The 12,844-nt window shown below is 37.1% G+C and overlaps 1 pseudogene; it reads right to left on the bottom strand.

The window, feature by feature from the left end:
• Positions 1 to 3,062: 3,062 nt before the first annotated feature.
• On the bottom strand, positions 3,063 to 3,875 carry LOC147368272 (olfactory receptor 7A10-like; annotated as a pseudogene).
• Between the last annotated feature and the right edge of the window lie 8,969 nt (positions 3,876 to 12,844).

Genomic DNA, 12,844 nt, shown 5'->3' with positions numbered 1-12,844 from the left:
TAAAAAAAAAATAATAAATAAAACACTGGAAAAAAAGAAAGCATCACACAAAAAAAGAATATTAGCACAGATATCCAGGTCAGACTTATACAATTATGATGATTTTTCTAACCATTCAAGAGAGGGGAAGAATTGGAATTAGAGAGAGAGTTAAAATGCCATACAACTGGATTTGAATATGGAGGAAGGACCGTGAACTATGGAATGGTGGTAGCCACTGGAAGTAAAACAGGAAATTGAATGTAACCTGTTCTGGAGTATCCTTAAGGATCACAGTCTTGCAAGTATCTAAATTTTTACCCAATGAGACTTCAGGCCTCTGATCTTAAATAATTTTATGACAGGTACTTTTTTAACCCACTGGTGTGGTAATTTGTTATTGGAGCAATAGGAGCCTAAAATATATTTGTTCAGTCATCTACCATTTCTAGGAGCTGAGCTAAAGATTTTCGATTCATGTGGGGAGCTGCCCATGAGAACGGGGTCCTTTGTCCGAAGGACACAGCTCTGGGAGCTGCCTCAGTCCTTGAGGGTTTGCTTGCAAACATAGCTCTCTGTCCCGCCACCCCAGAGATTAGGCGCTTATTTACTGCAGGCACCTGGAGTTCTGTGCAAACTTCTCACACACAGAGAAATGTTATCTGGTGTAAGAAATAATAACAGGGAGCCATTCCCATGCTCTCAAGATTTCTTGTGACTGTTTGTAAGATGTATAGGTCAACCAAGAAAAAATGTCAACTGTCTTGTCTTTCTCACGCTTTTCTGTACAAATATAAGATGCTGAATAAAGTTTGTGTCAGACTGCGTCCCTTCGTGGTGACGTGTCTGAACCTCTCGACCCCATCTTTGTAGTCTCTTGCTTTAGTTTCTTTCTTAGCCCCGCCGTGCACATTCTCGGGACCTGATCGACTTTGCCGGCTGGCTCCGGCATATTCACACAATAAGCTTCTCTTAAATAGGGCATTTTGTATTGAACTCCTACCATATATAGGAGGAAATCAGAGTCACTTTAGAGATCTTTTTCCCATTAGTTTATACAGAAAATTTTTCTTTATCTAAATGTAAATGTGGCTCTGATTTTGAGGCCTTTGAAATTTAAGATAGGAAAAGTACCTCATTATTGAAATTAATATCCTACTTTAAATCTTTGTGTTAACATTTCTACATTCTTTCTAGTTTGTGTTAATTCCAGCATTCTTTTTTATTTTTCTTACTTCTATCCTTACAACTTTCTTTCAAGATTTCCTTCAACACAATGGGTGAGATTACTAATGAGACTGTGTGCAATACATATATGTGTGAGTGGGTTTATTTCAGAGACTGGTGGATACAGATGAAGGCACATATAAACATATATGTACTCCTAACCTTGAACAAGGTTTGTGGACTCAGCAAATATTTCTATGCATTGCATCCATACCTCACAATATCCAAGTGAAGCTAGAATTTATCATCTCATATTTCCTTATGAAATGAAAACTGAGGCTCAGGGCAATTATATTGTTGACAACATTACAAAGAAATTAAAACTTATTGTGCACCTTTTTAAATTATTCACAAATGGAACCATGTAATATACCCTTAATTTCTGAAATTTAGAAAACTGTATATTTTAAAAATGTGCAGTTTAATGTATGTAATTACATGTTAATGAATTAGCTGAAAATTAAACATTTCTGAATTACAACATGAATTAAACCATGCTGCATGGTTTAGGGTAATATGCTAAGCACAGGTAGTTGAGTCACACCTAAAATCGATTGAGATAGCTCTTTTAGGAAGAAAGGAAAGTGTCAAAGTGTTTTATTTATATATTTTATATCACATATATCATTTAAATATGATATTTATATTATCCATTGACTTTTACTGATTATGAAAGAAATTAGAATGGGGAAAATATTTCATTTAGAGAACTGGAAAGAATCATATTTGTAGGCAGCAGCAATGGAATTTATTCAAGCAGAAGCAGAAAGATATAATTACACCAAACAATCCTTCGCTCCAGTGATAAATCTCTTTACACACAAACAATGAAATCACACACACCATGAAAAACAGTTTTCATAGAAATAATCTGACATGAATTTTTGCTACATCATACTTAAGGTCCCCTCTGACTCCACATCTTATGATGCCAAACTCTTTACTGAAATTTTTGTCCCACACACACACCAATTAGAGGTATGATTTTGATGCTCACTTTGCCAGTGACTCATGTAGGTAAAGTGGACATTGAGCTACATGGAGAACAGTACACTGTGAGGGCATAAAAGCAGATGACATACTATGAAACACGCTATTTGTTAATGTCTACATTTTCAGAAAGAGCAATTAGTGGTGATGTTCCAAGGTATGAAGAACCAAAATGTGATAAAATGTAGTTTCATATTTTTCTCTTCTATGATATTATGTAATAGGTTTGGGTATACAGTTTTTTCCATAGAAGTAGCAAAATTCATTATAATTCTTTAGTAAAACAAAATAAAATTTACTCAGTAAAAAGTAGATCATTTCAGAAGAATTTATTCTTAAGAAATGGGTGAAGTCTCATGAGGTAAATTGGAATTTATATATATTTCACACAAGAGTTTGAATCAATTTGAGAAAGTAGAAAAATGACAAAAGAAAAAAACTTAGATAACAGAGAAAAGTTTATAAAGGATGTTTTTAAAATTGTATAAAGTGAAGTGAAGTCGCTCAGTTGTGTCTGACTCTTTGTGACTCCATTGACTGTAGCCTACCAGGCTCCTCTGTCCATGGGATTTTCCAGGCAATATTCCTGGAGTGGATTGCCATTTCCTTCTCCAGGGGATCTTCCCAACCCAGGAATCGAGCCCGGGTCTCCCTCATTGTAGACAGATGCTTTACCATCTGAGACACCAGGGAAGTCCTTAAAATTGTATAGAGAAGTTGAAATAAAAGAAACAGAAATACCAGGCTATAAATTGAAGAAGCAATTACTATCATCACAATCTGAACAAAGAATCACAATATCTGCCTATGAGGCTTTGAGTTCTGCTATCATGGGCATTTTTTCAGTCCAAGATCAAATGGCCCTATTAAAAAGTTTCCATCCTAAAGAATCTTTTCAGAGCTTTCTTTATGTCTTTATTTCTCAGACTATAGATGAAGGGATTCAGCATGGGTGTGACCACAGTGTACATCACTGAGGCTATTACACTTGCTTCTGAGCTGTGGGTACCAACGGAACTAAGGCATACTCCTAAACATGTACAATAAATAAGGAGACAACAGAGAGATGAGATGCAGAGGTGGAAAATGCTTTGCACTCTAAGATAGGACACTATCTTAGAGTAAGAGTAAAGGATATCAGCCAGGGAAACAACTCCAAGAATTCCAGATCCAAAATACAGCACTACGTTATTGACGAAGGTGTCAGAACAGGCAAGCTGGATTAGCTGTTTGATTTCACACACAAAAAAGTGGCGAATTTCCAAGTCTGAGCAGAAGGACAATCACAATATCATTAAGCTGTGTAATAAGGAGTTCAGGACACTAATGATCCAGGACTCCAGAACCAGCCATCCACAGAGCTGGGAGTTCAGGGTGACTGTGTAATGCAGGGGGTGGCAAATGGCCATGAAGCGATCATAGGCCATCACAGTCAGGATAAAGTCATCTAATCCTGAAAAGAGAATGTAAAAATGCATCTTGACAATGCAGCCTTCATAAGTTATGACTTTGCTCTGTATCTGAACATTTTGCAGCATCTTTGGGATAGTGGTGGAGGTGAAGCAGATGTCTACAAAGGACAGGTTGGAGAGGAAGAAGTACATGGGGGTGTGGAGGTGGGAGTCTGAGCTGACAGCCAAGATGATGAGCTGGTCTCCAAACACAGTGATCAGGTACATGGAGAGGAAAAGCCCAAATATGAGGGGCTGCAGTTATGGTACCTCTGAAAGTCCCATGAGAAGAAATTTTGAAATGTGTGTATTGTTCCCTAGTTCCATATGGTGAAGGTGACTCGGGGAAAAAAAAGAACAACATGACTAATTCTCCCTGAAATTGGCATAACTCACATAGCTGAAATACTATAATTTTTATTTTGCTTGCAAGAAACTGATGCTAATATATTGTATATAGACAGATCCTCCCTGAGGATGTATCCCATTTCATCTCTCACCAGATATTTTTATCACATTGTCAGCATACTTCCAAAGAGTTCATGTATTTTCAGTTTTGATTTTATTTTTTTTTTTTTTACTATACAATATTGTATTGGTTTTGCCATACGTCAACATGATACAGGGTGCTTGGGGCTGGTGCACTGGGATGACCCAGAGGGATGGTAAGGGGAGGGAGGTGGGAGCAGGGTTCAGGATGGGAAACACGTGTATTTTCAGTTTTAATTAGAAATTCTTTCAGATATTTGAAGAATATTTTATACTGAGGGCCAACATGCTCCAAGAACATATAAGGAATAAGTAGAGGTACTGAAAAACAAATTTCCCACAATCCAAGGATGGTGAAAAATAATATTCAAATAAATATATTTTATGTCGGAAGGTGAACGATGTTTTGAAGAAAACAAAAACAGGTATAAAGGAGCGAGTAGGAGGGAAATTTATTATGCACTGAGTGTTCAGGCAAGGCCAACAAACAAGAGGTTATTTGAAGAAACGTTAAGAAAGAAACAGAAGGATATAGTACGACACCAGGAGAAGTGTGTGGCTGGAAGAGGCAACAGCCACTGCAAAGGTCCTGAGCAAGACACTTGTTCCACATGTTTGAATGCAAACAAGGAAGTCAGAGGAATGAGCAGGAGGGGGAGTGACTAGAGATGGTGTCAGGGATGCTGAGGATCAAAGTGGCTTCTCTGTTACAACTGACACCTCAGTCCACAGAGAATTCCTCCTTCCATGTGGTTCTTTGCACTTTATTAATTTTCTTGCAAAAATGTCCTATGAATTATATTAGATCCCTTTCATAGTTTCATTTGTTGATTGAGTTCTGGCCTCTGTGAACTTCTCATGCCAACTTAATATATGAGTCCAGTTCCTCTGCTTTAAGAACTGCTCTCACTTCACAAGGCACAGGCACACACACCCCACAGCCTCCTGAACTACATTACTGGCATGAATTTCTCATCCAGAACCAACCTCCTTGGGCCATGGGTGGTTACAACTCAAGTTGGTCAGATCAGATTACATTTCTCCTAAACAATGTTTTAACGGTACCCAGAAATTCTAGTTCATAAGCTTCTGAGAGGGTAATAAAGTTAGGGTTCCTTTTAACTACAACCACTTTCTGTCCTGTGTTTAAAGAAATATAAAAAATATGGGAGTGAAAGATAAAATGAAGGGAAAAGATCTAACAAACTCCAATCATCCCTGAGACAATGGGACAAAGAAAACCCTCCTTGGTTTGGCAACATTTCAACTTTAGCTATATCTCCTTGATGCCCAGGAAAAATCAGAAAGAAACATATCTCTTTTCCAATGAGAGAAAGTTATATCTAAATGATGTGAAAAACCAAAACCGTACAGATTTAATATCCCAAGAGAAGAATAAGTAAAGATAGCAAACTCACAATTCAAAAATAAAAATACACAAAATATGACAAGTTTCATATGTGTTACATGAAGCAGTAGAAGATGTCTTTCCTGTGCTTTTTCTGTGTGGTCTGATACTGAATGAGGCAAGCCTTGTCTCTTTTTTTCTTACGAGTCATAATTTGTTTGTTGGTCTTAATGTTTTCAATTTTTTAATTAATCCAATGGGCATACTTCAAGTCTAGTTCTGGTCTTTGACCAACAGGCAAAGGCCTTTCCAGACCTTACTTTATAGAGTAGGCCATGAAAATTCCTTCTCTTATTCTGGATAAATTTCTTTACATGATTTAAGCCTGAGGACTGTATTTTATTTCAGTGTACTGTGACATTGTCACTATATTGCAAGATGCTAATCATCAGAGATTTAAATTGCCTTGTTCAATTCTTATTTTCCCAGGTCTGTGAATATATTTGCAATTATTTAAAAACACACTGAAGAAAAATATAAATTACGAAATGACAAAATATGGCTAAATTATGAAACCAGTTAAAAGGGTGATTTCACACAATTGTATTAAAAAAAACTGAATGGAACAGCAAAAGCTGACTGAAACATGATATATATAATAGGAGTAATTAAGAAGTTATGACATGAATTAAGAATTAATTTAGAAAAGACCTTGGCTCAAGAGAATATAACATAGAATGATCCAGAAATTTCTGGCAAGTAGCAAATGTTTTGCTATTATTTGTTGAATGATTAAGAATTAGGTCCCTTTAGATATGAACACTATCCTATGGGATGGTTGCATCCAATTTGGTTGGAAAATGTTGGATTGTTGAATAAAAGCTGGAGTAAATGGCCACCTATCTAGAAAGAAATTAAGTAGTTCCTTATCTGACACATCTTTTTAAAATAATTAATGGACGAAACCTTACTGTACTGACTTCTCATGATGTGAGTGGAAACTTAAATTCTAAGGTTAATATTTGGATGACAGACAGTAGGCTTCTTAAGTATCAGTCATTGTTGTTAGAAGGACCAGTAACTAAGCTTAAAGTTTGTGGAAATCTAAATCCTGCCACTTTCCTTCCTGAGAAGGAAAATGAAACACCTGATCACAATTGTTCTCAATTCCTAACTTTAAACTATGCAGCTCGGGAGGATCTAAAGGATACCCCATTAGACAATCCTGACATGGAAATATTTACAGATGGCAGGATTCTTTTGTTCAGGATGGAAAGCGTAAAGCAGGTTACACCGTGGTGACTGCTGAACAGGTTTTGGAAGCAAAATCTCTGCGTCAGGGAACCAGTGCTCTGTTAGCGGAGCTTATGGCTCTGACCCGAGCTCTAGAGTTAAGCAAAGGGCAGCGGATGGGCCTGATAATCTATGTGAGTCTACTTCTGCTGACTCCAAATATCCTGAGTCTGCCATTGGATCCTCAAGACAATGTCTTCCTGTCCTGGGCTCACTCCTATGCTGCATTCCACAATCGGTCTAACTGCTGGGTCTGCAGAGCACTCCCCTCTTTGTCAGTGGAAGGCTTCCCGTGGTGGACATCTCCACTTCAAGGAAAAGACTTTCTCCAAGTCTGTGAATACCTTCAACAACAATCACATGTGATGCCTCTTCTTCATCTGATGACATCTACCGACCCTAAAATGGACTGGGGCAACACTTTGCACTTTAACTATGGACATAATGTGACTTTTAATTATGACTGTGAATGTTGTGTTTTTGCCGTTTGCTCTCTGCATCTGTAATTGTATAACTGGATTTGTTTCTAGCCGCATGAAAGCTTTTAAGTTACAAATGATTGCTCAAACTCCTGCTACTGCTGTAGCTTCCTCCAACTACTATTTGGGGCCCCTGGATCAGATATCCTCAATATGAGGATTAGGAGAATATGTTGCCTCACCAATTTAAGGACAACACCCCTTATCAGCTCGGAAGCAGTTATGGAACGAGAACGATGCCCCTTTTCCCTAGGCAACATAATTCTCCTAAAAGAAAAGGGGGGAATGAGAGAGTCAGTTCCTAGGCAGGTTGATAGGGAGTCTAGGGGTCCCCAAGGAAAGAGGGGTCTGGAATTCTCAAGGAGGAAGAAAGGACAAACTTTTTTTCTTTCTCCACATTCCTTAGGGTTATATAACAATAATGTATCTTGCCTAAGGACAGTCTTTGGATTAAACCTTCTGGCTAATTCTGTTATCTTAAAATGTAATTTATGGGAGTAGGTCTGATGAGGTCTTTACAACCTCCAGACATTCTTTGGATTCATTGGAGAGTATATAACTTCATTGTTAACACTAGCAAGTGGGTACTCTTTCTGCCCCCTTCTGATGCCTATGTCAGAAGCTTTCTGTATCTCCTTTATACTTTACTAAAACTTTATTACACACACACACACAAAAATAAAAAATAAAAAAATAAAATGGACTAAAGACCCCAGTGCAAAAGTAAGCAGTACTCTTTAGACGAATATATGAAAAACTACATTGGAACTACTTTTCCATTGATATTAGAAACACGGATAACTTTTAACTCGGGATTCCTCAGTCTCTGCACTATTGGGCATTCTCTGCCAGATTCTTCTCTGGGGTGGGGTCTGTCCTATAAATTGCAAGATGTTTAGAAGCATCCTTGCCCACCACTTACCCATCATCAGTGTGACAGTGAATAATGTCTAGAAATATTGCTTAAAGGTTCCTGGGGGACACAATTATCCTTGTTTGAGAAAAATAATATTAAACTAAGAATTCCAAAGTACTTTTGTAGCAGTGATATAATAGTCACTTATTTATAAATAATATAATACACCACCAAATGTCTGAGTCACACAGCCACACCATGCAGTATTATACAGATATGGAAATAATGAACCAGCATTACACTGGTTGATTGGAAGCAAGGCCCTGAGGTATTATTGAGAAAGAAACAAAAGAGGGACAAATTGTAGAAAACATTAAACATAATGACTATTTGTCCCTAAAATATAAAGACCATTTATCATAAATTCAGGATTGTATTGATTCATTTGTGTAAAAGTATATATAAGTATGCATAAGAACACATTTTATTTTTTAATTAAATTTATTTATTTTAATTAGAGGCTAATTACTTTACAATATTGTATTGGTTTTGCCATACATCAACATGAATCCTCCACGGGTGTACACGTGTTCCCAATCCTGAACCCCCCTCCCACTTCCCTCCCCATACCATCCCTCTGGGTCATCCCAGCACACCAGCCCCAAGCATCCTGTATCCTGCATTGAACCTGGACTGATGATTCATTTCTTATATGAAACAAGTTTCAATGCCATTCTCCCAAATCATCCCCTCCCCTACAGAGTCCAAAAGACTGTTTATACATCTTTGTCTCTTTTGCTGTCTCCCACACAGGGTTATCATTACCATCTTTCTAAACCAATACAGTATACTAACGCATATATATGGAACTTAGAAAGATGGTAACGATATATGGAATTCAGAAAGAACACATTTTAGAAAAAGATTTTTCAAAAACTAAAAACTTATGGAACAAAATATATCGGCAAGAGTGCAATTATGTTAAGTACATTGTTTCCTGAGCGATATGCCATGTGCTAAGTAACTTCAGTCATGTCAGACTCCATGTGACCCTATGGAGTGTAGTTTACCAGTAGCCTCCATCTGGCCAAAGGATTCTCCAGGCAAGAACTGTGGAATGAGTTGCCATGCCCTCCTCTAGGGGATCTTCACAAAGCAGAGATCGAACCTGCATCTCTTAATTCTCCTGCATTGGCAGATGGGTTCTTTACCATTAGTACACCTGGGAAGCCCCTTCCTGAACAATAGGATCTAATAAAATTGAATGAAAATCTACAACTAACTGATAAAAAGACACAAAAGGGTAAAAATTTAACAATATTAACATGGATCTCTAATTCAAGATCAAATTGCCAAAGATTTGGAAGTGAAACAATATAACAGAAGAACATTTATGAAGTGAGGAAGGAGCAGTATCTAAGTTATAATTTTATCTTATGTGTAGAGAGAGGAATTCAAATATGGCTATAGAATGTAAGTCAAATGGTAAAGAATTATGATCAGAGGAGATGGAATTTTTAGGAAAAGATTTAATCAGAAGGCCGAAAGGAATAATAAGGAATAACTGATGAGAAACTCTAAATAGAAGTAAATATGTATAAGTTGTCTATCACCACTAAGAATGCTAAATAACTTTCACTTTCCTTTCTTGCTTACAGCAAGAGTTGACACATTTAGAATATTAAAGTGACAAATTATTACGGTAAGAAAAATAGCAATAAAGAGCAATGAGTGGTATGTACTGTGCAGCATGGTGACTATAGTTCATAATACTCTTTTTAGCATAATTGAAAGTTGCTAAGAGACAGTATATCCTAAAAGCTGCCCTCACAAGAAATAAATTGTAACTATATGTGGTGACAGATGTTAAGGAGATTTACTGTAGTGATCATTTAGCAGTATAAACAAGTATTAAATCATTATGCTGTGTACCTGTAACTCATATATTGTTGTAGGCCAAATACCCAAATTCTTTTGGAAAAGCAAGGAAGAGAATGTTGGCAGATTTGACCAACAACATTTATCAGTTCTTATACAATCTCACAAATATATCTATGCATATATAAAAGAACTAAATCACAAATTTAAGGTTTTTGTTAAAAAATAATCCTTCCTGTCAAAGAATGCAATTTTAAAAAGGAATAACAACACTCTGATACCACTATATAAAACAAAATAGTTATAGAGACATTTTCTAAATAGAGAAACACTGCATGACTAACAAATTCATAGATTTATTTAGCCTCACAGATAATAAAACAGTTGCAAAGTAAACGTCCCTAGCATACATCTTTTTTTTTTTTAACATAACTAAGATTTTTGTTTCTTATGTGCACACAAGAGTGAGAGAAGATACTGTAATGTGTGTATTTCCTACACAGCTATTGAAAGTGTGTATTTGCAAACAGTCCTCAGTTTAGATCTTTCTCCTCTATGTGGAGGCACAGTCTAATACGCCCCATCTTACAATAAAATGAAATGCCTTCACCTCACCGACTGACCCTCTACAATTAATACCCTATTTGTCTACTCCTGTTAATTCACAAGAACTTTAGACTCAGGTTCCACTTTTACTGGGTGCAATTTCTACCTCACATTCATTCTTCTGTCGGACTTTCACTGAAAGTGAAAGTTGCTCTGTTGTGTCTGACTCTTCACGACCCCATGGACTGGAGTGGGTAGCCTTTGCTTAGCATGATTTAATTTTCAACATTGACACTCTCATTTTTAAGTGCAGTGTTCCTTTTTCAGCATCATAAATAAATACATTTTCAGGAAACTCAGCAAACAACCATGGTGACCTCTGCCTCTGGGATATGCTACTAGAGTGAAATTCCATACAATAAACTATACATTTTTTTTTCTTTTTATTTATTTTTTTTTTTCAGTTTGAACACTTTATTTTTTTTTATTTAATTTAATTTTTTTTTAATTTTTTTTAATTTTTTAATTTTTTTTTTGTTTTTTAATTTCAGGTATACACGTGCTCCCCATCCTGAACCCTCCTCCCTCCCCCCTCCCCATACCATCCCCCTGGGCCGTCCCAGTGCACCAGCCCCAAGCATCCAGCATCGTGCACTGAACCTGGACTGGCATCTCGTTTCATACATGACATTTCACATGTTTCAATGCCATTCTCCCAAATCTTCCCACCCTCTCCCTCTCCCACAGAGTCCATAAGACTGTTCTATACATCAGTGTCTCTTTTGCTGTCTCGTATACAGGGTTATCGTTACCATCTTTCTAAATTCCATATATATGCGTTAGTATACTGTATTTATGTTTTTCCTTCTGGCTTACTTCACTCTGTATAATAGGCTCCAGTTTCATCCACCTCATTAGAACTGATTCAAATGTATTCTTTTTAATGGCTGAGTAATACTCCATTGTGTATATGTACCACAGCTTTCTTATCCATTCATCTGCTGATGGACATCTAGGTTGCTTCCATGTCCTGGCTATTATAAACAGTGCTGTGATGAACATTGGGGTACACGTGTCTCTTTCTCTTCTGGTTTCCTCAGTGTGTATGCCCAGCAGTGGGATTGCTGGATCATAAGGCAGTTCTATTTCCAGTTTTTTAAGGAATCTCCACACTGTTCTCCATAGTGGCTGTACTAGTTTGCATTCCCACCAACAGTGTAAGAGGGTTCCCTTTTCTCCACACCCTCTCCAGCATTTATTATTTGTAGACTTTTGGATCACAGCCATTCTGACTGGTGTGAAATGGTACCTCATAGTGGTTTTGATTTGCATTTCTCTGATAATGAGTGATGGAACAAAATAGAAAGCCCAGAGATAAATCCATGCACATATGGACACCTTATCTTTGACAAAGGAGGCAAGAATATACAATGGATTAAAGACAATCTCTTTAACAAGTGGTGCTGGGAAAACTGGTCAACCACTTGTAAAAGAATGAAACTAGAACACTTTCTAACACCATACACAAAAATAAACTCAAAATGGATTAAAGCTCTAAACATAAGACCAGAAACTATAAAACTCCTAGAGGAGAACATAGGCAAAACACTCTCTGACATACATCACAGCAGGATCCTCTATGACCCACCTCCCAGAATATTGGAAATAAAAGCAAAAATAAACAAATGGGACCTAATTAACCTTAAAAGCTTCTGCACATTAAAGGAAACTATTAGCAAGGTGAAAAGACAGCCTTCAGAATGGGAGAAAATAATAGCAAATGAAGCAACCGACAAACAACTAATCTCAAAAATATACAAGCAACTCCTACAGCTCAACTCCAGAAAAATAAATGACCCAATCAAAAAATGGGCCAAAGATCTAAATAGACATTTCTCCAAAGAAGACATACAGATGGCTAACAAACACATGAAAAGATGCTCAACATCACTCATTAAACTATACATTTTTAAAGTATTCAACTTTCTGAATTTTAAAAATTAGCAGTATATTCAGTTCAGTTCAGTTGCTCAGTCATGTCTGACTCTTTGTGAACCCATGAATCTCAGCATGCCAGGCCTCCCTGTCCATCATCAACTCCTGGAGTTTACTCAAATTCATGTCCATCAAGTCGGGGATGCCATCCAGCCATCTCATCCTTGGTTGTCCACTTCTCTTCCTGCCCCCAATCCCTCCCAACATCAGAGTCTTTTCCAATGAGTCAACTCTTCGCATGAGGTGGCCAAAGTATTGGAGTTTCAGCTTCAACATCAGTCCTTCCAATGAACACCCAGGACTAATTTCCTTT

Source organism: Bos grunniens, chromosome 7 (genome assembly GCF_055505025.1).
Source record: "Bos grunniens cultivar Pamir isolate PY7600 chromosome 7, Bosgru_T2T1.0, whole genome shotgun sequence".
NCBI lineage: Eukaryota > Metazoa > Chordata > Mammalia > Artiodactyla > Bovidae > Bos > Bos grunniens.
The sequence above is the reverse complement of the archived record's forward strand: the minus strand, read 5'-3'. Positions and strand labels throughout refer to the sequence as shown.